A 23,591-nucleotide genomic window follows, 5' to 3' on the forward strand; every position below is an offset into this window, starting at 1 on the left:
ATATATATATATATATATATATATATATATCAATGTGTGGTGATTAGTGACCGTTAGTCGATGTTTATTCGGAGATCGTGAGATGCGTTCTGGTGTGACGTAGGTTTTAGAAAAATATTTTCTTTATCGTGCCAACGTTTCGATCTTTATTGAGATCATTTTCAGGGCACAAAGTGTTTGTTTTCTGCGTAATTGTGCCATTCTTGTGTGTCGTGTGGAGAGTGCCCCATATATATAAATCCGAGCGCATGCGAAATACAACGCACTCACACAAATAAATACATTCACACCTATATACATTGAATTCCTTCTTTTAGTAGATAGAGTACTCAATATTCCTTCATCAAGCTGAACACAATAACAAACCAATCCAATTGGGGTCGATGGGTATTTTCCAAAAATTCCACCATCGACCCAAGTCACGTACACAGCTCGAGGGGTGATGTGGATGCTATTCCACCATCAGTTCCTCCCCATTCACTCTAATAAATACACTCACTCACACAAAACAGAACTTTTTACGGCAAAAAATAACTTACTAGTTATTTAATTGACACTTTGTCCTTAATTAATTGTTAATTCTTCTGGCTAATTTTTGGCCTTTATCTAATTAAAATAGTAATTTATCAAAAACAGTTTAATCCAATACATTTTGTTGAAATGTCTAAAGAATTCTGTGTATATTGCATTATAGAAAATTGAAATTATTTTTTCATTATACTTAGAGTTACAATTATGACCTTAGAACCACTTCCTAACCTAATGGAAATTTTTCATTATCAGGCTAGAACGAAAGCCTAAAAAGACTTATCATCCAAAATCTTACCATCCTAGAACTCTGAAAGCAAATTACTTCCATACTTCCATGAACAAGCAATATTAATCCTTACTGGTTGTTTATGCCTAGAGAAATTTATTATCAGTTAGGCGGTCTGTGTTCCGAGACGGAATGATTTAAAAAATTGTTAATTCTGTTAAAAGGTAAAATGACCGTGAATACGTCGTCTTTGAACTGTTTAGGCCGGACAACACATCCTTATCGCTCCTTAATCCGTAGCTCCAGCCGATAACGAGGAAGGTGCGGGGGCGTGGCAGTGCAAAGGAAACACGACTCGAAGACGCACGCGGAAAAATTTCCTTTATTTTAACGTTTTCTTGAGCGAAAATAACCAACGTTGGTCACGCACGCCTGATATTCTTCATCGTAAAGAGAATTTGGATCGGACACTCCGATCGCCGACTCTGGAAGTTGACGCTACATCCGCCAATCTGCCGCATCGAAGACGCAACATTACGACCACATCGCCGCACGCCCTTCCGCCACATCTTCTTACAGATCAGACTTTTCCTTCTGCCGGCCGGCACCTTTCGCATCAAACTGTTTGCCCGTTAAGAGGCTTCGTGTCGTTTACGCGTCCTCATTGAACACTGAAGCGTTTGGCTTTCGATTTATTTATTAATTTATCTTACAGGAAATATTTATTTTAATTTATTGATTATTTTACTAATTTAAAGAAGATATTATTTCGTTTTAGTTGATTATTTTGAATAATTAATAGAATATAATAAGTTAATACGTTTAATAATGTAATAGAAAATATTGCTTATTTTAAATGATTATTTTGCATGATTCCATAGAGGTTTGATTGATTCGGTTTGAAATAAGTGTATATATTATTTTCCTTTGACCCTGGCCAGGTCGGACTATTTTTGTAATATACTTTTTGTCAAATTTACGTGCATGTAATTTTCTTTCTCTTTTCCTTTAACCCATTCTGTCTAGGAATGTTAAGGAGAATAGTAGTTCCGGCAAAATTTCACTGAACGGTAAGGAGCGTTGTTTCCCAATCGAGGTAAACACCTTCTTCCAATACAGGTTCAGAAGGTCATTTTAGATTTTCACTCGGAACGATCTAAATTTACGTACTCAAACAAATGACTTTACATTGCTTTGCTGACGCATATTTTGACGTACGGACTTGAACTAAGTCGTAAAGAAAAAAGTCCATCATTAAAGCTAAATTTATACTCTGCAATACCTCTATCCACCACCACTTAGCTACTAATTTTTTTTCGTTCTGTAAACGCATTAATTACGTTATAATAATTAATATTAATTAATAATTAATATATATTTATAGAATTCATGCTAATTGATTTACAAAATCGTTTTCTTTTAAATCCTCTAATTTTTGGATTACCATTTTTTCTGGAATTCCATGTAAAAGCATTTAATTTCTTCTTTTTTAATTTGAATCTATATAAGTGGCTGGTGGATAAATCCTAAAATCACACCCTTTAATATAATATCGAGAAGTGTTAAGGAGATTCGATTGAATAGAATAAAACAGCCAATTTACCTCCGTCGAAATATTCTAATTAGGTTTTTCGTGACTGAATGTAGATTTAGATTCATCCAGGCTTCAAGTGGGGTTTTCTGGTTTAGAACAGTTTGTTTGATTATTCCCAATTACTTTTAGCAACGACTGACTGATGAAGCTCATTTTTATGCTTTGTGGAGAAGGTGACAAGGGGCTTTTTTCAAGACCGAATAGAATGAATGCATCAGCATGAATTAATCCTTATTAAAAAAGTACGTTTCGACAAGGGTTGTTTTGCATGGAAATTCTTTATTATTATTCAAACATTTATGTTCTTTACTATCAACCCATTTTTGAATCAGCACGACAAATATTCAATGTTAAAATAATTCAAATAAAAACATTGGCAAAATATATAGATTTTCATAAAGTTATTAAAATTTATAATAACCAATGAGCTTTTTTTAAATAAGTTTCTACCTTTCTAAAGGAGATATGTCCAATAAATTTCATTTCAAGCGTTAAAATTATTTTTCAAAATTACATCTGTCAAATTTATCCAATTTCTTTTTGCCCTAACATCTAATATTTTTCGATTCGCCTTTTGATCATTTTTTTGTTCAATTGATCTGTTGTTTTTTAATAAAGAAACAAATCTTATCAAGGAAAGTGAAAGGAATTAAACTTTTAGTACTTAATTTATAATATATATAATTCATCTGACAATGGACATGATTTTGTTTTTGACCAATAGTCAAATGAATACACAAGAATAGATTAAGCTAACTTCAACCAAGTACGTTGTGTCACCAGCGACATTTAGAGAAACGACCTTGTCAAAGAAAGCAAGTTGAATTTACCGTTTAATCCTTAGTTCGTGGTAAATCATTCTAAACAAAATCTGATCTATTATGGGATAAACCGTATGATTTATGCAATAGATTAGTGCGGTAATATGCTTCTGGGCAAGTTTAACCAAGTTTGCCGCATCATCACGAACTTTTAGCCTATTTTTAAATAGTATTTGACGGAATTGACAGAATTAAAAAACCTATATCATTGCTTGGTTTAATAGCATAATTAAAGAATATGTACATGAGGTAGGATGCTTCAGCCCAGGTTTTATGACGTACTGGGTGATTAGTTCTCATTCCACATTAAATAATCTTCAGAACAAATATAACATATAAATAATTTTTTTCAAAAGTTAGGTTGTCATATCTTTGGAAGTGGCAAGTGGGATATAAGAAGTATAATCAGTTTTTTCATTTTCATATTCTTTTGACTTATTTTCTTTGACTCATAAGGATATTTAAACAAATAAAACCGATATTTATTCGTATATTTTTTATAACCCTCCAGGGCTATTAGAGATTTTCAGTTTTATCGCGCATATCTTCTAACTTACTTTTGGCTTTGATGTTTGATTTACGTGATTATTTTAGGAGTCTCTTGGCTAAGAGTTTCTGCCTGACATAGGAGCTTCAAATACAATTTTTTAATGCTTCAGAACAGAATTTAGCCGATTCGTTATCAAGAAAATCAAAAATATCAACATTGTTGCATGCAAACAAGTGAAAACAAAAGCTCCAAAAGCTTCTAGTACAGGTCTACTTCAAAAATCGATAGTTAATTCGATAAATTATCAAAAATATTTTAGATTTTATTGAAACGAAAAATTGACGACTTTATAGTACGTATTAATTTTTTTTTTTTTTAGCTATTGCCTCTCCTGAAGAATCAATTTTTCAAGATAAAAGTCCACTTTTTCTGCACATGCCCAACCTATTTAAAATGAAGTTTTTTAAATGATTAAGTATACGATTTAGTATCGTTATAGCTCGTTATACAGATTGTAAAAATAATGAGTTGTTTAGCAGAAAAAATGTTACAAAAAGTCAAGCAGTTTAGCCAAACTGAAAAACGTTTTCAAATTAAAACTACTGACATAAGGAAAAAATTCTAATCGTAACTATTAGACTCACATTCACAAACAAGCATATAAAATTTTATTCAAATACATAAAATAGTTTTGGAAAAAAGAGCACAAATGTGGAGAGGTGGTACCCACACAAATAAGTCCATTAGCTTTCGTGGTTTGATTGACTACATAATATCTTTCAATTCATTAATCTTTATGTAAGGTATTGGAATAAAGATTAATTAATTGAAACATACAAATAAGGTTAGTCTTGTCTGCCCTTAAAGACTTCGCATCCTTTAAGTTTTGGCTTACCCTCTCGAAGGATAACAAATCTTAAGTTGCATAACCCTTCGTATCAACATAGGACATGCTCTTCTTCCTGGTAATATCTGTAAAGGTTTGGGTTAGCAGTGTCCAGTCAACAATCCTAATATATTTCTAGTTCTAGAAAGAGGACAGGTTCTGCTGTTCCTTTTCCTTCCTAGCTATATCTGCACAAGCTTGTGTCTAACCATATGCCTCCGGTGTTCCTAGTTACCAGTCCTACAATTATTCTAGTTTTACAAATAAGACGCTCTCCGCTGTTTCTTCTCTTTCCTAGCAAAATGTGCAAATTGGTATTGCCTGTGGACATGCCTTGAATGCCCAAGGTTTAGTAGCTCTGCCCTTAGTTCCTGTAATGATCCTTCAATGAACTTTTTGTCTTACTTCTGTCCTAGAATACATTCCTATTAAACCGAGGACTTATTTTATCCTGTTTTTCGATGTAGAATTTAGTTTAAACAATGTAAAAAAGTACTGCCTGAAGTTCAATTATTCTAACAATCTCTGCGTTATCAAGACGCTTTTGGTTCATATTCAAATAGTGTTTGATTGAATTGGCCGTTTAGTTGTCAGAAGTTTGTAACAATTTCTCCCTGCTCATAACACATACCCTGATCTAGTTTGGGTTGAACTAACCCTTAGAAGCGGTTAATGGGATTTCATTCGGCTTTTCCCATTATCTCAGTTGGCCTGTACTGTTACACAGAACATCCTCCGACACTGATCAGCCAAGGACTGGATTATAGTGGCACTTAGTCATTAAATTAAATTAAACATGTCATAAACGAATTAATTAATAAATCAATTCGCATAAATATAGTTATCTTATTATTTTCTCCAATATTTGCTAATCCTTTAACAATATCGTAATAAATAGAACATACATCCAAAGTTTTGGCCAAGATAAAAAATTCAATTTTAATTTCTTGTATAAAACTAAATTGTCATGGTATTTTTTTAAACAGCAGAGATGACATTCTCCCATGAGCGATGTGGCAGATTAAACCCGTGAATGATGAATGAACCGTTAATAATAGCGAATATTTATGGACGACGTAAAAAACAATAATAATAATTCATTTACATTTTCGTGGTCAATTGAAAACGGCAAAAAGAGGGAAAATACGAACGGTTGTAGGTTTAGGTGGAGAGTTGTCTGAGAGGATCGAAGTCACGATAGCTCTAGTGGTTGAGACCGGCGTATTTAGCCGAAGGTCGTGGGTTCGATTCCTGTTCGTGGCACTGACTTTTTTCTCTCAACTAAGACCTTACATGGATAGAATAATTAATTGATTGAAAGAAATAATAACTTCTGATTCTGCAGACGTACTTTTGTACTCTTACTTATATAGAGAAAACATTTTATATGGGCATTTAAGCCTAGCAGGGAATAAAGTAAAGCGATAAAGGGTTTGAAAGTTCCTTGACTTAAACAAGGAGGTATGAATTAAAAAGCAAAGAGTATTTGAGTAAATTTTTGATTTTTGATTTTTATTTGGAGGCTATTCATCTCTTTCAGTCATTTCAGCTTCCAATGCACCGTGGGTCTCAACTTACTAATTCACACAAACGCACAATCACATTCACACAAACGGAACAATCACACAAAAAATATATACAATAAAAAATTAATACATATAATATTTTCAGATTAAATATGGGGAATACCTTCATTTCTCATAAAAATCGAAACAGCGCAAAAATACTGCTCATATGTTGGGTGCATTGCCTATTGGCTGAAGCCGTTTCACGACACACTGAGCGACATTTTCCTGTAAGCCGGACACCTGAGCGGGGTTTGGCCCAAAAACAAGAGTCCTTGTGTCTGATCCTCAAACTGCTGAGCACGATCCCTTCCTCCCATTTTAAACTGTTGGGTGGCCATCGTTCAGTCCTCCTCTTGACGGGCATGAGCTTTCGGATGAACCGGCCCACATACGCTGCCAGCGTTCTTTATTGCATTGAAAAGCTGTCACGGATAGAAGAAACCACGCTTAGGGGTAAAGATGAGATAGGCAGTGGTTCTTTCGTCTTGAATCACCCCGGGTGCGGCCCGATTACGTACAACTCCGCCGTGAACACTGTGCCAGACCTTCACCGGTTCTAAACCCGTCCTGAATGCGAGGCGGAAACCGGCGAAACCGGATCTGAGTTCTAGGTACATGTAGCCAAATACGGCTGGGAAGACCCAGGGACGCGTCGTCCTGTTTACCAGCTTGAGTAGTGGCTCCAGTGTCAAACCTCATATCCCTAGGGCTTCGCCGAAGCAAACCTGAGGGGTCACGTCCGAGTTGAACGTCTCTTGTATACTTGGCTATGCTTGTTCTACATAATCGACCCAGTCAAGGGGTGACCCGTGCTCGACGAATATATGATAGTTCAGGCGGTAGCACTACCAGCTGGCGGTAGAGACTGGCCAATGGGATAGTTTTAAACGTGCTCGATACAGCTTTAAAAACCCTGGGTAGTAGAGCCTCGTTACGCGTTTTCCGAGTTATGGAATAGCCTTACAACCATCTAACAGCCTTGAGCAGAGTAACGCATCAAAAAATTTTAAGGAATTTGAACGGGTACGGAATTGAGCCACTTCTCCCAGTCTGCCTGCAATTGTAATACAATAAACGGTTTAATATATAACTGGTACGCCTCGGGAATCACCCACCCTGGGTATTGGCAGTCCGTGGGCAGACCTCGGTATAAATCCGTCCAGCTGGCAAGGTAGGGCTTCAGTTGATTATCAACAGATAGATTTTTTAAACCTTCAACTGATCAGTTCCTGCAATTTTGCATCAGTTAAGTGTTTTGAGTCGGCTTGTATATGCCGAATGTTTGTCGTCAGTTGTAATGATTTTCAGATACAGATATAATTTATATTGTTGTTGATTTCTATTTTTTCTTTCAAATGTGTATTTTTGTGGAAGAAGTTCATTCCTACAAATATATTTGTTTATGCTGTCAAACATAATGTTAAAACGTCTGTTCCAAAGTGATAACCGTCAGATTGATATAAAAAACGATACAAAATATAAAATATTATGTTGCAAATAAGCTTTGGCAAAAGAGTTATGCGTGAAATCATTTATTCTTCAGTATACCAAAATTGTATTTTCTATACCATTTTAAACAACTTCTGATGATCCCATTACTAATTTGTTTATACCAAACTGTCTCCATTGCATGTAAGGTTAATATTTAAAAAAATATATTTGTGTATTTTTTGCGTAGCTCTGGTTATTTAAGTGATTATTTTAGCACAATTACAAATATTTTAACGATTTTAATCCTTTACCACAGAACATTCCTCAACAAGCCGAACATCCCGATGAAATTGTACCAGAGTTAAATTAACGACGGTCGGGCGTTCCATTAAACGTTTATTGCAATTCGCTTCCAAGTTGGGAACATACTTGAGCCCATCTACTACAAGGGGCTTTCGCACTCTTCCCTAGTTAGAAGTGGTATTAGACGTCAAACTTCAATTACACTCCATATCGGCAATCGATAACAGGATGACCCGTCAGAATACAGGATAAGGTCACTTCAATATCCAAATTGTACCGAGTTTGAAGAGAGACAACAACGATTTGCATGAACTCTGTAATGGGATCGTATTGCTGCTATAAATATAAAATTTCACACGACTACTGGATAGATTTGGTTAAAATAACCGAAAGTAAACTGGATTGATTTAGAATCAAGCCCTGCTTAAAGTTCCTGACCAATTTCTGAAGTTATATAAAATAGATAAATATAGTACACTATTATAGAATACAAATAGTGATCTACATTTTCAATTGGAGATTATTTAGGTAAAACTGATTCATAGAAGAGCCATTCGCAAAATTTATGAAGAAATTTCGAAGGCAACCTCTACAGAACCAGGATATCGGTTGGACTTCTGACTGCCGGCTAAAAAGGCACATTCACAGTACAGGAGTACAGAGAGAAGAAACACTGTTCAGGTATAATAAAAAACGGAGGCTGCAGAACGGATTTCACGGTTTTGAGTACAGTAAGTACACAGGATGTTCGGTACTCGTTTTTTAAACTTTACATGTAGATTGTACAGTCCAAATAGAACCAAAAAGTCCTAGTTAACTATGGTCCGAATCTCAGCAGTTTCGGAGTTATCCCAATTTTTCCGATTTTTTAAGATTACACGATCTTGTTTTTCAAATAAACAATGGTAACTCCAAAATTAAAAGGTTTTGGATAAATCCGTTCATACATTGAAAACTACATTCAATTTCCAATAAGATGTGACCAATACTAAACTTGCAAACGTTGGTGAAATAAGAGTTTTAGCGTTAAATTTTTTTTTTTCAAAGTTGAAATTTTTACACGAGACTCTTTTTTTCTTTCTTCATGAATAGCAACGCTGCAACATTTACAGGGGCGATTCCCGCATCAAGATAACAAATTATATATTTCATACATTTAATAAAATGTTAATACAGTTTTAAAAAAGAAAGAAAAAAGAAACTCTGGTGGGGGAAAAGAGAGAAACGATTTAATTTTCCGGCCATATGCATTCTTAACCACGCTTATTTATAGTTTTCCACGCATTTCCACTCTTTTGAAAAATTACTTCTTTCCAACGGAAAAACAAAAATATTAAGAATGAATTCCCTTTAATAACATTTCCAAAGATACATATCTGAATGTTGACAATAACAACGAGGTAATTGCCCTTTCTTAATACAGGGTGTTCGTCTACTCATGTTACAAACTTTGCCAGTAGAATTTGCTTTCAAAATGGAACCAAAAAGTACTAATTAACTATGGTCCCAATCTCAACAGTTTCGGAGTTATTCCACTTTTTCTGATTTTTTAAGATTTCACGACCTTGCTTCAAATAAACAACGGTAACTCCAAACCAAAAAGATTTTGAACGAATCCGTTGATACCATTGAAAACTCCGATAAATTTCCAGTAAGATGTGATCAAACTTGTAAACGTTCGTGAAACAAGCGTTTTAGAAGTGAGAGCTTTGAAAAAAAAATTTCGTAAGTTGAAAAACTGATGATTCTAAACTAATATTTCCAAACCTAGAGGCTAGCAAAATTCAGAAAACATATTTAATATCCTTTGTAGTGGTGTAATTTTTTTTAAATTAATTTTTTCAAAGATGAAGAAATTGATGGAGGAAAGGAAATAATCGTGGCTGAAGGATTGGTAAGATGGAAAATTTAAAAAAAAAACTTAAGGAAAATTTGAACGAACCTATTAAACTTTTTTTAAAATTTGAATTCGAAACTGAAATTGTACAAATGTTTACTTATTTACCAACACGACTGCAATATGATTAAAAGATTATTGTATCATTATTCTCCGGAATAAAATAGTTTTCCGATTCAAAACGTTTTTAATTATCTATCTTGTTAACAATATGGCTACATTTTCTAATGAAGTAAAAAAAAATTACTCAAGTTTTTTAACTCTCCAGACTCTATCCCTCGGCCAGATCTGCTCCAAAAGCAACGCTCTTAAGGTGTTAATAGAAAATAGCTAGGTAAAATATACAATTAGAGAGTGCAATTAAAATCAATCAGCTTCTTGTCTTAAATAATAACAATGTGGGACGTTTATGAGCCGACAAACAGCTGTGGTCATCGCCGGGCCGTCTGGGTGTTTTACTTTTTTTAACTCTTCTTTGTCGATTTGGTTTCTGACTCTCTGCTTTTAAATGTGTACCACGTCGATATCCTAAAATGCCTCTCGTTTGTACCTCAGATTGTCAAATACAGAATAGAAACAACACATACAATACATATATATAGATCACCACAAAAATAGATGTCTGGTCACATTCTCTCCCCCAGAGTACTCGATATTCCTCGGGGCGGGGTTGAACCCACTCCACTCTCGCTAATAACTTACTTTTACTCTCCAGACGTCACACACTCACCCCAGAGCACTCGATATCCTCGAGGCGGGGTTGAACCCACTCCATTCTCGCTAATAACTTACTTTTACACTCCAGACGTCACACACTCACCTCAGAGTTCCTAGAAGTCTAGCCAATTCACACGATTCCACTGACTGATAACCTTTTCCTTTCGCGCTAATAAATTACATTCATTCCAATAAATTATCACAAACACAACACTCGATCGTAACATATAAGTAGGGTCACATTCACTGCCCCAGAATACTTGATATTCCTCGAGTCGTCTGAACCCACTCCACTCTCGCTAATAACTTCCTTTTACTTAGCTTACATTCTTATGCTTACAATTACGAAAATGAAAGTAAATAAAGTTTATTCTCTTTGGACATCAAGAACTTTTTTAAAATTCCCGCAAGGGGTTCCCAAAAATGAAATCTCATTAAAATACACCACCGTACGATTATTAAAATTTTTAAATAATGTTTTTCTTTGTTCAATCGGCTTTAAAAGGTTTCTTCTTGACAAAACAAACACGGGCTTATAAGAATGGACGTTAATGGGGTAGAAGAGGTAAAAACATTAAATGGGTTTCAATTAAAAAAATAAGGGGTGCTCTTTTTAAGCCCTCCACTTCAAATGATTAAAATGGCATGGGGAGGAGGAAATTAAGGGTCATAAATAACAGTAGCGAGGATTAAGGCCTTTCCAACAAATGAACGATAGTGCAAAGACTAAAATTTAGAAAGTTTTGTAAAGTTTACAAAAAAAAATTTATAAATTTAAAAAAATTGTTATAATTTTATCTTTTAAATATGACGTAATTTTCCATTTTTTTGCTTCGCTACTTAGTAAAATGTGTAAGCTATATATTATCCTTTGACATCTCTGGGTCCTAATGGGTTTCATCTAATAAGAAACCCAGACGGATTTCCTGGCCACTTTAGAAAGGAAATATAAAATCACCTCGTTTTTCAGGATCTTTCCCCAAATCCCTTAGGAGGATCTGGTTTACAAGCCATTAAATCGTTCATGTTATTCCGGCGCGTAATAACGCAGGAGAGTTAATGTTGTTTATACGAGTGTGTTGTTTTCTAAATAACGGAGCACGTGGGAGAACGGTAATATGCCATCCTCCAGGCTCGAAACAACAGTAATAATTCACCAGCTAACTAGACTGTAATTATGCGCTAAATAGATTAAACGCGACGAGATGGACAGGACTTAAACAGGTAAATACCGTTCCTGCGCACAAATTTGAAATAAGACGAAGTACGTAGTAAATTTAGTCAATCTGTCATGTACTTCATTGCTGTCATTTTGTCAGTTATCTGTACACGAAACCAAAACTACAAAAAACATTGAAAAACAGCATTGTACAAACCGACGAAAAATCAGGAATAAAGTGCAAAAAAAATGATAAAACTCAATACCACATAGCACAAAGTACTAAACATTTAACAAACTAATAAACAAAAATTCAGAATATAAAGAAAGATAAAGAAATCTAAAAGAAATGCACCTGAAATATTAATTCTGATAATCTTGAACATTGGTCAAAATAATTTAAAATATTCAAAATAAATTTCTCCGATTCCGAAAATGTTATACTTAAACTGAGATCAAAAAACACAATTTAACTTTATTTATAAATGTCTAGTCGATTTTTTAGATTATTTTTTCATCAGATGATATTGATGGGATTTATGATGATGAGTGGTACTCAAGCATGTTCATCCATTTATTACAAAGTGTGAAACATATACTGTAAATAAGCGTAGAGGTCAAACTAAACAAAAAATGTCGAGTATGATTCCAACTTTTAAAATGCTGATACTGTTGTCTGTTTAAAATGTCCAGTACGATATTGCATTTTAAGGATGATTTGTGAATTTTTATGGTTTTTATGAGTTTAATATGTTCATGCCAAACCCTAGTTTTCGAAAGAAATTAAAAACAAAAGAAAAAAAGTCCAGTATGATATTGCATTTTAAGAGTTGATCTTGTGAATTTTTATAGTTTTTATGAGTTCAGTATTCTCGCTCCTAACCCTGGATGTAATAAGAAATTAAAAACAAAATTAAAAAATGTCCAGTATGATGTTGCATTTTAAGAATGATTTGTGAATTTTTATGGTTTTTATCAGTTCAGTGTGCCCGCACCTAACCCTTGATGTAATAGAAATTAAAAACAAAATTTAAAAAATGTTCAGTATTATATTGCATTTTAAGAGTTGATCTTGTGAATTTTTATGTTTTTTATGAGTTCAATACGCTCACACCTAACCCTGGATGTAATAAGAAATTAAAAACAAAATTCTGGCAGACTAGTTCATGCCATTACAAGTAGTATTTTGTTATTTTGTAAAAAAATGTAATATTTTGTTATTTTTTCTAAATATACTTTTATAAAAAAAAATGTCCGGTATGATATTGCATTTTAAGAGTTGATCTTGTGAATTTTTATGGCTTTTATGAGTTCAATTTGTTTGCACCTAACCCTGGATGTAATAGAAAATTAAAAATAAAAGAAAAAATGTACAGTATGATATTTTATTTTAAGGCTGAACTTGTGAATTTTTATGATTTTTATTATTGCAATATGTTGTCACACCTAACCTTTGATATAAAAATAAAATAAAAAATGTTGAGTATGATTTTACCTTTCTAAAAGTAATCTAGTGAATTGTTATGGTTTTGATGAGTTCAAAATGCTTTTTATGCTTATGCTATGGTTATTATCTAATTTTATTTTTATAATTTATATATTTATCTAAACCTGATACAAAATCTTGGCAAGAAAAACCACTTTTGGGAGTGAGTAGAAAAATATGCAGGACCCACTAACATAAATATAAAAAGTATATACGAGGATCGTGGAAAGACAATGACAGAAAATAAAACAACGTCGTAAGGATACAGAGGAAAAAAAGGATCGATGCTTGTACAATGGTTGATATACATCAAGGTTATCGTGAAAAAAATAACTAAAATATAAATATATAATTTGTATAAAAGACTTAACCAACACAAAATAGTTGTAAAAAATAAATAAAAATCAAGTTTTTACTTGATTGGGACCATGCAACCAAAACAGGGCATAAAATAATTTCGATGATGTTAAGATTTTTGGTAAAGAAAAACTGATGCCAAGCTAATAGAACCAGAAAATATATATATAAATTTAGAAGACAATAATATTAATATACAAGAAGACAAAAATAAAATTTGTAAACAATATAAACACATTTTGAAAATGTACATAAATTTACAAAAAAATTCTTTTTAAATAGTTAGGTAAATTAATTGTGAAAAATCAATAGTTTTTTTTAAATAATAATAATAAACTTAGTAATGCAATGTAATTGGTTAAAAATATTTGTCCATGTGTAAATATAAAAGCAATTGAGGTAAAATTAGATATAAATAAAAGAACATGTAGATTAACACCATTTGGAAGTGAAAGAATACGTCATTGCTCAAATAATAAGGGTAATATAATGTTGTAACACATAAAAACCTACGAGTTTATGCGTTTCTAAAATTGTAACCAAGTATGGGTCTGTTTAAGCATTTTAAAACCAATGTTTTATTTAACATTATATGGAAATAATTGTTCTTAATATGTAACTTTATAATGTTTACTGTGTAGACTGAAGAGGGGAGGCTGATGCCCCCGAAATCGATATCGCTTTAATTAAATGATACATCAAAATGGTTGTATGTTCCTGAAAAACACCTTAAAAAACGATCTAAAAATAAGCGAACAACCATGAAAGAAAATGAGAACCATAAAAAATAAATACATAATTTTTAAGAAAGATACCCGACCGATGCTACAGTTGCAACACCAAAAATAAATAAATAAATAAAATAAAAAGGATTCAATTCACAAAATAGCGTACAGACAGAGATGGTAAAATGCCCTAAAATCGACTGATACATAAAACCAGCGAGAATATGCAGACCGAGATGATCGAACACGATCAATATATAAAATTTGAATTGAATCTCTGACCAATTTTATTCGGGATTTTTGGATAGAAGAAAAAACCTTTGATATTAAAAAAGAAAAAACCCACCTGAAACTTCTTGTTTTGTTAATGACTATGAGTAATAGAAAGCCAATAAAAAGGAAAATCTGCGCTCCAATTGGCTTGCGTGTCAGAGGCGTCTTGGGAAATTTAGTCGGATTTTCCCAATTAAAAAGTACACCGACTATGCGACTGAAACGGGAATATTTCCATCCGTTGAAATCCAAGCTGAAACAAAAGACACGTTCGTGCAAACTGAATGGAAAGCTCTATCTCCAATTTCGCAGTCTCGAATTGTAAATAGCCATGGGAATCTTATGACAATGCTCTTTCCTCATCAGCATCTTTTCCCGTTGGATATTCAAATTTACTACCATTTAGATCATAGATTCAATCAGAATAAAACTTAAATAAAAAGTTTGTAAGGTTAACGTACGAGAACGTACACATCGGATCCGGACCAGCCGGTTTCTTTCTTTTGGCTTTTTAAGGCTAAAGCAAGTGATGGGAGTCAAAAACAGACTGCAACGGTTATAGTTATTTTAATCACATTTAATATGCAGACAAGTAAATGAAACAACTTACGATTTGTCTATAATCCTAGCCAAATTATACTTCGATTGAGTACACGAAGTTGCCAAATACACCACAGAACAACAAATATGGAGCAAGAAAGATGAAAATTATTCATAATTTATGAAATTACTTGGTCATTTTGAATTTTTATGTTATTGTCTGCAGGAGAAATTTTATTTTATTCTCCAGGTTTTCCTACATTGGACGATTTTATTTTTCAAATGCGCAGGGTTATAAAGAAAATAAAGACAAGACAAATGCCAAAATTGGAAATATACGGATTCATTGCCTCACCTTACTTATTCCCTACCAGTGCGCTGGCAAACCGGTATAAAAAAACACCCTTTGTTTCATTTGTGGCACCTTTAACAAATTTACTTTCTGGATTCGTCAGTCTTGCATCTCCTTGCTTATACCCTTAAAATCACGATGTCTGACTGTAGTCTATTACTTTGATATTATTGTAAAATATTGTTTTATGGTGTGCGGGTGAATAACGTCAACGTGATCATATTCTATGCTCTCTGCTTTTCTATGCTATGACTTTCGTAATTTTGTTGATTTTGTCTGCCAGATGTGTTTCAGCTTTTTCTATATTAAATTTATCAGGACTAAAAAGAAGAAGGCAAGACGTCCGAATATGAATCAAGGAAAATGGAAAAACTCTTAGCTTCACCTTACTTATAACCCTACTCGAGCATTGGCACACAGGTATAAAAAATATTAACCAGTTCTTTTCTTTTCTAGCAAATTAGCAAATATACTTTCTGGAATGATAGAAATCAGAAGGATCAGGTAGTATGGCCTCTCCTTGCTTTAACCTTGAAATCACGCTATCTGAGTATGGCGTTTTACCTTGATATTATTATTAGAAAATATCGTATTGGTCTGTAGATGAAGAACTTCAACTTCATCGTGTTCTATGCTCCCTGCCGTTTTATGCTATGATTTTCCTATTTTTATTGATTTTGTATGCCAGATGTGTTTCAGCTTTTTCCAACTTCAGTTTATTAGGACTAAAAGGATGAAGACAAGACTTCCAGGACCGAATATAAATCATGCAAAATGGAAAACCTCTCAGTTTCACCCTGCTTATAACCCTACTCGGGCATTGGCACACAGGTATAAAAAAATTAACCACTTCTTTTCGAGCAAATTTAGCAAATATACTTTCTAGAATCATAGAAATCAGAAGGATCAGCTAGTCTTGCCTCTCCTTTCTTTTACCTTGAAATCACGCCATTTCTCTAGGCGTATTAATATTATTATTAGAAAAACTTCAACTTGACCGTATTCTATGCTCTATGATTTTGTTGATTTTATCTTCCAGTTGTATTCCCACTTTTTCCGTTTTCAGTTGATCAGGATTAAAGAAAAAATGGACACAAAACCCTTAAATGTTTGAATATGAATCAAATTGAAAATGGAAAAACAAATTAAAAATACTCTCACCCTTCTTATAATCCTACCCGGGCATCGACAAACAGGTATAAAAAATACTACAAACTTCACTTCCATTTAGCAAATTTACTTTCTAAATATGACGATATCAGAATAGTAATATAATTTCTCTTATAAACCTAAAATCTCGTCATCTGATCTTTAACTTTTTTCGATCAACGTGATTTTTCAGAAAGAATGTGAAATCAAAGCAAGTTAGTTTGAGAAAATAAAGACAGGATAAAATTCACCTTCATCAAACAATTCTTATCAAACATCCTCTAACCTCTACCGAACTGATTTTCTATTATATTTAACTTTAAAAAAATTAATAATCATATATCATATTAATAATCTTAATCATTAACATGAACTTACAAAACCTGTACAAAAACCCACAAACAAACATCTGTAAATCTTGGTAAAAAGAGACAGTCGAAGCCATCGAAGAACTCAAAATCGATTTTTTTCTTGATAACTTTATGATGTATGTTATCTGACCACCAGGAGCTAATTTATGAAGACGTAACAATCTATATGGCCTCTTAATCGAGGGGTGATTTGTTCTCAATGCTCGGGAACCTATTTAGTCGTTCTTATGTTAATAGCACAATATGAATTATAGAATATCACAATAGAAATTATGATTTATTAAGCAGATAAAAAATTCGTTAGGTTAACTGTTAAGTAAATTATGATAATCTGCTTGGATCTCCCCTAAAAACCTACATTTCTACTTAAGATCAAATATTTATTTATGACCAAAGGGGATTGAGTAATGTTTGCCTGACCTTTAAGAGATGTGTATAATCAAAAAAACTATGAAATTCTAAACAAGTTTTTAGCATATTTACACGCGATTACATCTCAGCAATGTATAATTTTCTTCTTTTTTTTCTAGAAACGTTTTCTTTTCATCGATATCGCCAATCTGAGTTAGGCGCTAAATTTTATTTCCCAAGCCGTGTAAATAAAGCTCTTCCTCCGCGGGCTCGTAATAAGCGCGGAGAAGCCCTGAGGGTGTTTTCATCGCTTTCCCAGAGTAAATTTACAAATCCCGATTGGTGAATTATCGACGGACGATTGCCGCCCGACACGGCCCAGACAAGGTTTAATTTCCGTTCTTCAATTGTTAACAGCGTGTCTGCATAATTGACGCTGATGTTTAATCCATTCAATTTAATAGTGATGCTAATAAGGGGGTGATTTTATAATGCATCGTATTCTAGTCCACCTATGCTCATTGTATGAAAAAACAAGCCAGGAAGTGAAGTTCAAAACGTTTAACCATGCATGGGTGATTATTATTTATAATACGTACATACTATCTACGAAAGAGAATGTGAAAGAAAGAGAGATGGAGAAAAAAATCAAAAGAATCTTTCGTTTATAATGCTTTCAAACCATGGTTCCCCCATTAAAATCGATGCACTTGACAATAATTTGACAAGTTTTCTATTTTTGTCAGCGCGTCAAATTGGATTTAATTGTTTTAAATAAAGTTATTCCGGTGTTTTGATAAATTTTCTGTCTAACCATCAAAATTAAATAATTTTTATAAAAAACTCATGAATTTTTGATCTCGTTTAATTTAGTTTACATTAAAATAAGCATGTTTTAATTAATATAACGACAAAATTACATATACATAGTTTGAAATAAACTAGAAAAAATATGACTGTCCGCTTCTGACGCTACTCGATGAAAATGGTGTAATTTTATGAGCACAACCATGTAATAAATTGTTAGTTAAATTTTATGAACAAAACCATGTAATAAATTGTGGGTTAAATTTGATGAACAAAACCATGTAATAAATTGTTGGTTCAATTTTATGAACAAAACTATGAAATAATTGTTAATTAAATTGTATGAGCAAAACCGTGTAATAAATTTCAGTTAAATTTTATGAGCCAACTATTTAATGAATTGTTAGTTAAATTCATTCTATCAAAAAATGGTATTTCCGTGTTTTGATCAATTTTTTGCCATCCATTAAAATTATTTTTTTTTAAATAAAAACTAATGAATTTTTGATCTCTCTTAATTTGGTTTATATTAAAATAAGCATGTTGTAATTAATATAACGACAAAATTACATATACATAGTTTGAAATAAACTACAAAAAATATGAGTGTCCACTTCTGATGCTACTCGATGAAAACGGTGTAATTTTATGAGCAAACCTTGTAATAAATTATTAGTTAAATTTTATGCACAAAACCATGTAATAAATTGTTGGTTCAATTTTATGAGAAAAACCATGTAATAAATTGTTCGTTAAATTCATTCTATCAAAAAGTGGTATTTTGGTGTTTTGATCAATTTTCTGCCAAATCATTAAAATTATTTTTTTTTAAATAAAAACTAATGAATTTATGATCTCTCTTAATTTGGTTTATATTAAAATAAGTATGTTGTAAATAATATAACGACAATAATACATATAGTTTGCAATAAAAATATGAGTGTTCGGTTCTTTTGTCTTCGACTGTACTCGATGCTGCCCGACAAAAATCTGGACATTGGGGATCCCGTAGCGTAGAGTAGGGTAGCGTTACATAGCATCGGGCAGATGTGCACGGGGGTAATACAATCTTATGAAAATTGAACTTTGGATTTACGTCGGGTAGTATCGGGTAGCGTCGCGTTGCGTTGCATCGGGTGTGTTCCCCGCTTTATTCATAAATCATCTTCAGGCTGACAACGAAGAGAACAGATTGTTTAAGAGTAAATTATTAGTCATCGAGAATTCAAACCTTGATTAACATTCAAGAAAAACTGTTACATTAATTATGGATGGTTAGGGATGGACAAACTGGCAGAAGCTTTGACACCAGGATATCCGAATGCACCACAATATCCAGTCCTGTCGTCAATCTTCAAAGACCATCTGATCCATTCGACAGAACGAGAAATGTGTAACATTTTCACATAAAATTGAAAGGGAGGATACTCGATTGGAAGGAACAATACGATATCATAAACTGTAAAAGAAAATTAAATGAAAAATGCTTAAATGTACAAGGTTGTACTAATCGTCACTCCCACCCGGACGTAGAGGCAGCAGGGAGTGAAACCTAGATAACCGTACATGAACCTTCATTTACGTTCATAAAAGCTCAAAACTTTAAATTTCAAAATTAATTTAAATTTTTTTAAAATGTTAATCAAGGTTTGTATTCACGATAACTAATAATTATACTCTTAAACAATATGCTCTCCTCACGGTAGGCCAGAAAATAAGTTATGAATAAAGTCGAAATCGGTCGCCGCAAAAAAATTGGTTTTCTTACAAAAACTCTTACACAGTGGAGAGACACACATAAACAAAAAACATTTATTCCTCAACCAAAAACTATCATAAATCGCATGTCATGACTTGGCTCATTATATAGGTTTGCTCAGCATTTAAATATGGTTCTCGGACATGGCAGCGATTTTCTGAGTCTGTTGTTGCGCTTTTTAGAAGATTGTATATAGATCTATTTTACGTGTTTATTAGTCTAAGTAGTGAGGGTCTGATGATGAAACATAGCGTCATCATCCATCGAGCAGTGTGTGCGTTTAGGGTTAGCGGAATATTTATTAACAAAATTTACATTAGCTTATTATTGCGCGCAAGTACCAGGTAACGACGTACGTGAACTCCCTATAGACAGACCGTAGGGTCGCACATCGGGGAGTGAATCCTTGGAGGTGAAATCCAATCCACTCCTTTAATAGACCATCATCAACAAAAAAGATTGGTGCGAAAAATGTACAAATTACTCAGGAGTATTGTTTCCATATAAATTCAATGGACGACGCGAATGACAGTCGACATCAAAGAACCTAACAAAAATTAGAAACCCACATTTATCATGTTAGTCAGGGCCAGGTGGATGTGGCGTTATTGACTGGAATTTGCTGAGGTGGATGTACACAATCCACATTATCAAAGGAGTCCTTCTCAGTGTTACTCTGCAAAAATCATATACAGAAAATGATAGATTTGACTGTACAGGATTTTTGATTCTTGATTGAAAATGCACGGCCACAAAGTAAGAATTGTGTTGGAGACCATGACTGATAGAGAATAAGACTCATCTCTCATTGCCCTCTAATCCCTCTCTCTCACTCACTCCTCTCTCTCTCTCTCTCTCTCTCTCTCTCTCTCTCTCTCTCTCTCCCTCTGTCACTCACTCAAACACTCTACCTGCTAATTAGAAAGAGATACCGACGTAAGCAGAACCGAAAAAATGGTGTGAAAATTTGTCATCGCATTCCTTAACCGGGTTTTTTCTTTTGCAGCTCGTAACACTTTCTCGACAATTTCATGTTTTTCACCGACTCTATTTTTGTTTTCTTCTTTCTTTACGAACTTTATCTTATTTTTTTCTCTTTCTCTCTTTGTCCCTCCTATATCTTTCGTTTTTTCTTCAACATCTCTCTCTGTCTCCTCTGTCTCCGAATTTATATGGTGAATCTCTGTCTCTCTTCTATCTGTCTGTCTGTCAACTTCATCTGTTTTCTTTATATTTAGTATCACACACATTACCTAACTTTTTCTCATCTTTTTCTGCCGACGTTGTTTTATCCCATTTTCTCTTTCTTATACTTATTTCTCTGTCAGTCTCTTTCTTTCCCTTTCCCCCCTTTCTCTCTCTCTCTTCTCTCTTTTTCTCTCCACACACACACACACATATTTTCTCTTTCTATCTATCGATTTATCTATCCATCTATCTATGCATTACTCAGGCCTTTGTCCTTTTCTCTCTCTGTCAGGACTTCTGACTACCTTCTACCTGTGGGTAATAGAGGACACTCCAACAGGTATTAAATACAATAAAAAATTCAAGCTTGAAAAAAAGGTTTTGTTGTTTATACTCAAAAAGAGGGAAATAATTGTTGAGAGAGTGAAATGAAGATCACATTCCTGTCGGAGCGTCGAGATTTCCTTTCAAGGGGCCTGGATTAAGATGGATTTCTTAAAAGATTATCTCCGTGGATAAGAGTGCAACAAGACAGTCCGACAGCAATCAAGTAGAAAGCCCAATAAACCGCCATTAGCCACGTTCGGTTAACCGCCGGAGATCCGGCCGATTCGTGGAGGAACAGTCAGTTTCATCAAATATAATTTTCCAAATCGGCTCGGTTCGAAAAGGGCCCCGGCTGTATTGCAAGGATATAAAAGGAGCCTGTTTTGTTGACGACACAAGGATTCATATTGCGTGACTAATACTGCGAAAATTGTTTATCCACCGACCATAATCATCCTATGCTTAAAGAATGTTCAACTGTGGTAGTTTCAAAAATTGAAAATTTCTTCTATGATGATTTCATGTTTGGAGTCAGCTGTCAGAATTTTATTTTATTCGTGGCTGCGACCACTTATTTTGTCAGATCTCAATAAAGCTTTCAGTTTTGACATTGTGTTGACGTTGTGTACGAACGTTCAAATGAACCATGCAAGAAAATATTTCTGGCTGAGCTTTAAGCAGTTTTAATAATTCAATCGTCGATTAAGTTTCAAAAGCTTAGCCCTGTTATAACTCATAATTAACCATTGTGAGAACTATATCGTGCGTGAATAATGGAGATGGATTCAGATGGTTTCACCGGCTGACAGTCTCACGCGATTACGTCTTGTTACCGGGCATTTAAATATTTAGGGTGGATACGTTTCAACTTCAAAATCTTTAAAAACTTCAGTTCAAAAACAATTTATTCAAAAATTACATCATTTTTGAACCTTTGTGAACAAATTAGCGTGAAGTCTAAATAGATAAAGATTATAAATCCAGAACAAAAAAATTGTTGTAGTAAAGAAATGAGAGGTCAATAGAATTTGACCATTTAGTTCTGCCTTTTGGTTTTGATTCCTAATATTTTTGGACATTAATAGGCTTAATACTACCTTGAACCTTTTAGTCGGATGTACATGTATATGTATAACATTAGAATGTGAAATAACCGAAACAATTAAAATTCAGGTTGATCTTCTAACGATAATACTCTTTCCATCAGAGTTCTTTTTATATTATCTTCTCCAGGTCTTCCGGAAAGGCTTTAAACACGATTTACTCCAGTTTTCAGTTAATTAATTAAATTAATATTTTCAATGGGGTTTTCTGTACTGCTTTTTCAACGTAAAAGCCACTTGACAAAAGGAAAAATATAATTAATTGTTGCATTTTATTCGAAGAACAATTATAGTTTTACACTATGACATACAATTATTATTGACATAAAATCGTTATTAGTATCACGTTGACTGGATAAACGACACATCAGTATAATTAGATGAAGTTTGCTCAAATTATTAATAATGTCTAATTAGTGACAAAAAAAACTTTTGCAAATAATCGAACTTAGATGGTTAAGCAAACCTTCAGTAAAGGTGAAAGACCAAGAAACTTACAACGTTAAAACAAAATCAGCAAAGGAGGTGAAAGCTATTTCTTTTAAGCATTAGTTAATGAATATTTTCGCTCTGCAAGAGAAGGTAACGGATGGGTTGACCGATATTTTCCTTAAAGAAAATTGATTTCTAATAATAGATCAACTTAATGATTATATTAGGTTGGATAATGATGATAAGTGAAATACGGAGACGTTTGAGATTGCATCAAGAACTTGTCAGACATTGTGATTACAATAAAACCCTATTGAGTATTAGGAGGGCAAAGAGAAAGCCCGTGAATTGGTCAAGTTTCATGAGGGCACCTCCGAACTCTTTTGCGCCATGCCGAATGGGTAAAAACGTAGATTCATCCAATAAGTTAAGAATAAGTCCACGGTTATATTGGATTGTTCTTCAGAACAGAGCTAGGTGAAAAAGTTCACTGAAAGACCATAGCAGAAACTAACGGCAGAACTACGAAATCTAGAACGTTAAGGTTAGAATTATGAATGGATAATGCAGACATTGCATGAATCCTGTATACAGAAGTCTTTGCAGTTATTGCGAAAAAAATGTGTTCTCTGTTAGGGTTACAATGATTGAAAGACTGCAGACCTTGCTGGCATATGTATAGATACTCGCCTTTGCACATATTGTAGGAGGAAAAAAGATACGGAGAAACGTGTCCTCTGTTAGGACT

General features: G+C 33.5%; 1 protein-coding gene across 3 annotated transcripts in view; it reads right to left on the reverse strand.

Moving 5' to 3' along the window:
* The window catches only part of LOC106668656, a 191,453-nt gene that overhangs the window by 149,765 nt on the left and 18,097 nt on the right, over positions 1–23,591 (reverse strand). Inside the window, exon 1 of one of the 3 annotated variants that reach the window (XM_024229913.1) lies at positions 6,238–6,262. The exons of the other annotated variants lie outside the window; for them this stretch is intronic. The gene's annotated coding sequence lies outside the window, so the exon portion shown is untranslated. Of the gene's footprint in view, positions 1–6,237; positions 6,263–23,591 lie in introns of those variants that run through there. 3 annotated transcript variants of the gene reach the window in all.

This window comes from Cimex lectularius, unplaced genomic scaffold, assembly GCF_000648675.2.
Source record: "Cimex lectularius strain Harlan isolate CLEC.00 unplaced genomic scaffold, Clec_2.1 scaffold250, whole genome shotgun sequence".
NCBI lineage: Eukaryota > Metazoa > Arthropoda > Insecta > Hemiptera > Cimicidae > Cimex > Cimex lectularius.